The sequence below is a fragment of the Triticum dicoccoides genome, chromosome 6A (genome assembly GCF_002162155.2).
Source record: "Triticum dicoccoides isolate Atlit2015 ecotype Zavitan chromosome 6A, WEW_v2.0, whole genome shotgun sequence".
Lineage (NCBI taxonomy): Eukaryota > Viridiplantae > Streptophyta > Magnoliopsida > Poales > Poaceae > Triticum > Triticum dicoccoides.
Genome location: NC_041390.1, coordinates 203,716,629 through 203,721,735, shown reverse-complemented (window position 1 = coordinate 203,721,735; position 5,107 = coordinate 203,716,629).

Sequence of the window (5,107 nt, the reverse complement as noted above, 5' to 3'; positions counted from 1 at the left end):
TAGGCCGTGGGAGGGGGTTCCCTCTTTTTTTTGTTTTGTTAGTTTCTTTCTTTTATTTATTTTCCTTTTCTGTTTTTATTTATTTTAAAATACTTAGGCAGTTTATAAAATTGTGTTTATTACACCATATTGACTTATGTAAAATATGGCATCTCCCGAACACTTTTGTTTTAAATTTTGAAAAACTTTTATTGTTTGCTTTGATTTTGAAATTTGAATTCGAACGGGATTGAATCATCGTGAGGTTTACAACAGTAAGAGTGGTGATGAGGCATCATTAGCAGAGGTTACTGTAGCTTGATTATCCGAGCGTCACAATTCTCCTCCACTACAAGAAATCTCGTCCCGAGATTTAGGAGGGGAGTAAGGGGGAAGAATAGGTTACGAAATTCTAACGATTCTTCTCGGTCTTGGTTGCTCTTCTCGAAGTGGTCGATCCATAGCGCTGATGTCTTCATTCCTATGCATCAATGCATCATGATGAGGTTGTCGTCCTTTCTTCAGGAACTCCATCGTACTTACGATAATGATAAGGGGTAACTACTGAAGAACGGACCTTCAAGGTCAACTACCTAGCAGATAACTGAGAGAATGTGGTAGAAGTAACTCTCGAATAGATACTTAAGAAATTATCGAGAGTAAAGTAAGAAGGTACCATGAGAAGTTTCAAACGGGTAGGCGATCGTTCGATGTCTGAAACAACACGCGAAAGGGGTCCAAAGCAATGAGATTGAATATTGCATCTGTTTCCAGAATAGATCACTAGGAAGGTGGCTCGCGAATTACACACGAAGCCAAGCGTGAGTATTGACTTTGGGAAAGGGGGTACAGGAGGGTCAGGTTTCGATCCTGTGGAACTGTGGGTTATGGGCCCACCATGTGGGTTAAAACTAGGAAAGGCAATGACGTCTTGCACAATCATGTAAGCAAGGCATGTTAGAGGATAGCCTGACAGTTATGTCGGCAACAATGTCGGTACCAAGGGCGAGGGACGAAGAGAACCATCTTCCTGCTCGTTGAACGAGGCGGACCAATAGGCAAAGTTCTCGTCCATCGGTGGTTACCGGAATGTCATCACCAAAATAACAGGGTCTTTCTGACAGCATTGTACACCGAGGTGTTTACAGAAGTAGGAGAATGTTACTGCTTAGATCTCATAGATCACAAGAAAGGTTAAACCAAACAATGGAAAGAAAGATATGATTATCGGATTTAACCAGATCAATGGAAAGGAAAAATGTGTTTAAACACATTTTCCAGGGGTATATCCTTCCCAAGGACAAGCAGATGATATCCATGACAGGATAGTAGGTAGAAAACCATTTTAGGTAAGGGGAGAAAAATTTCATGACATTACCCATACAACGGTGTTTGGATATTTGATAAAGAGAATTTAGCATTGTTCTTCAAATGTTCTTGGTGATGAACGGAGTACCACAGACATGCTTCAGGTAGCAATGATATGGTGTTTCAATCAAGGGCCCGACTTCGGATACACCAATGATCCATCAGGAGTAACTTATAAAATAAGTCCTACCACTTCCTCCAGGAGGACTGGTTATCCTTGCAAAAGAAATCATAAAGATAGGTCCTCCAGCCAGGGGGGGGTGCTAGGCATGACATCATGTTACCGGGTCATCAAAGGACAAACAACATAACTCCTGGAAAGTTGTCCCAACCATCATATCTGACCAAGATTCAGATCCAATTGGTGTCATGATGCCTCAGACTCAGGATGTCCGAGAAGAAAAGGCGCAACACAAATCGTTGAAATGGCATTGCAAGATTCTCGGGAAATGAACTATGGGAGCGGGTTCCTGAAACAATAGTTCATCATTAAACCAAGGAGAGGTGAGGAGGTGGCTGATTGACTCAGCGACAATTCATTGAGATTTTCAAAAGATGGATTTCCACAATAATGTGAACAAGAAGATGACATTTGTCAGATCAAATGGTATAATGATGTATGCTCGAGGAAAACATACACAATTAAACATTGGTTGAAAGGTGCACCCGAAATATGGGTTGGGTTGCACGACCAATGTCAGAATGTTGATTCAATAGTCAATAGCCTAAGAATGAACTTTCGACCATTAATCTTCAAAAATAGGGTTGCTAGAAGGAAAGAATCCAAACAACACCGTTCACTTGTTGGAATTAACACGGGGACCAGGAAAGAATGGTGATGGTGAGAAGTATTTCTATGTCAAGAATCCTCAAGAGGTGGAACAAATCTCAGAACATTCTTGACATAAAGGATGGTAATACTCCAAGGTAAAGAAGAACAATTTCTGGATAGCATGGAACTCAAGGTATAACACCAAACATGAACAAGCTTGTGTTGGTGGGAGGGAAATAAAGTGATCAATGATAATACAATTCATCGAGGGCAAGGATGGTATTTCTCATCATGAATTCAATTGATATCCTGGATGAGCTCAGAATGTTGATGATCACGACACCTTTGTCGTTGATGATCACGACACCTTTGTCGCGAGAGTTCATGAAGATGTAATCGATCGGTAACGACATCAAGTCAAGTAATGATGAAGTGAAAGGTTATTGGAACCAAGGGTACGACACAAACTCGAAACCAAGCTTGTTGTTCAAGGCGAAATGATATGACGATGAGGATCGACGTAAGGTTAGTTCATCGTCGAAAATTGGTGCTCCGAGAATAAGGACCAGGTAGCACAGTTAGAATCGTCACGACAATGATATAGCCAAACAGGCTAGGAATGGCGTGATCGGGTACAAACTCGTACTTATAGAAGCTTACTGAAGAGTTGTTGAACCGAAGAGCGGACTCGGTTCAGTTATCGGTGTCTTTGAGTGTTCAATAACTCAGAGCCCGCGAAAAATTGGAATCGGTGGGAAGGTAGCACTTGATGAAGAACTCATAAGGAGTTATGCAGTTCCATGATAATCTCGAGATACCAGGGGGGTAATACTCGACACAAGATCAAAGTAAAGGTTGGACTGGTGTATTGATCCATAGAAGACAATTGTTTTAACTTGTCCGAGAAATGAGATCAAAGAAGAACAATCATGGTCGGAACCACGGTTGAAAAAGGCCAGATCCTAGATATAAGATGAACTTATACCAAAGGAATAATTTATTTAAAAGAAGCTTTAATGATAAGATCTACATCGTGTCCATGGGCATGAACACAAGTTCAAGGTCGACTCCCACTTCTCCAATGCATAACCTTTCATTCACTTCTCACGTTCGATGAAGTTGCAGTGTTGAAATTTTATCTGGTGAAGCACCAGAAGAGTACGAGTCGTGAAAACTTTCGAGTTCACACATATTAAGGAAGGCATAGGTTCAACCCATCGGGGCATCTTAGAATCATATACCAGAATCTTTATAAGTAATTTACTCAAGCTCGAAGGCAAAGCATGGTTGAGAAAGCAGAGGATACAATTTACCAAAGGCATTATGTATCAGAGGAAAGGCTCACAAGGTTATTGAATATGAAGGGCGTTGTCAGATAAAATCCAACAAAGGATCTGGTGGTCCACAAGGGATCTGACGTGAGAATCGGTACTCAACTAGAGGAAGAAGAATGCAAGGAGATCAGATTATGGAAACAATTGACTAACTCAATGGTCAAATGCAAAGGAATTATGATTTCCAAATCAAGGGATCAGAAGCAATGCTCTGATTAGGGATGGTTAAGTTGAATAGCCTTAGGGTACAATCAATGACAATTGGATTGGTCAAGAACCAATTCCAGTTAAAAAGAATGGCAGCTCAGCCAAAAAAGTAATTTATAAGGATCAATGATGATTGCGTGTATTCGCAAACATATTGAGTCAACGGACTCAAAATGATAATGACAAGGAATGACAATTAGACTACGAGACTTATGGGATTAACCATAATGCAAGCAAGCAAGAATTTCAAGAGCCAAGGCTCCAGAGGATTTTCGGAAGATCGAATAGTATTTTGAAGACTTTTGTGAAACACATGAACAACTGGGGATGAGCGGATACTCGACAAGTGCGAGAAATTATTCTTAGGGGTATTCAAGTGACAAGAACAGCAAGGCAGTAAGCTCAAGGGATTATCGAAATCACGACGAGTTTTTCAGGGTATCTTGTAATAACAAGACCACTGGGGATGAATGTAAGAATAACAAATGCAAGTAGTTATCCATAAGGGTTTGCGATGGAAGGTGAATTGCAAACGCGATGAACACACGTTCTCGGGTTAACAGCGGAGAGTAACTTTAGGGTCTTCTGGTGCAGCAGACGATCATCAGTAATAAGGGGCTCTCCGGGTGAAAATGATAACGAGATCCTAATGTTAGATTTAGTAAAATTCAATTAACCCGAATAGAAGAGATGTCAGAGTCCCAGAGTATAGGTCGAGGAATAAAAGATCCTAGTACCACCCGATGGCGACGTGGGCCCGTAAGGCACACAGCCAAGTTAGTAAAAGTTTTTGTAATGTCTAGACTCGACTTCGGCCAAGGAGTGTGGAAGGGGGATTCCTACAGGCAGTCGGCTCTGATACCAACTTGTGACGCCCCCGATTCAATCGTACACTAATCATGCACGCAAATGTGTACGATCAAGATCAGGGACTCACGGGAAGATATCACAACACAACTCTAAAACATAAATAAGTCATACAAGCATCATAATACAAGCCAGGGGCCTCGAGGGCTCGAATACAAGTGCTCGATCATAGACGAGTCAGCGGAAGCAACAATATCTGAGTACAGACATAAGTTAAACAAGTTGCCATAAGATGGCTAGCACAAACTGGGATACAGATCGAAAGAGGCGCAGGCCTCCTGCCTGGGATCCTCCTAACTACTCCTGGACGTCGTCCGTAGGCTGCACGTAGTAGTAGGTACCTCCAGTGTAGTAGGAGTCGTCGTCGACGGTGGCGTCTGGCTCCTGGACTCCAGCATTTGGTTGCGACAACCAGAAAGAAAGGAAAGGGGGAAAAGGGGGAAGAAAGCAACCGTGAGTACTCATCCAAAGTACTCGCAAGCAAGGAGCTACACTACATATGCATGGGTATATGTGTAAAGGGCCATATCAGTGGACTGAACTGCAGAATGCCAGAATAAGAGGGGGATAGCTAATCCTG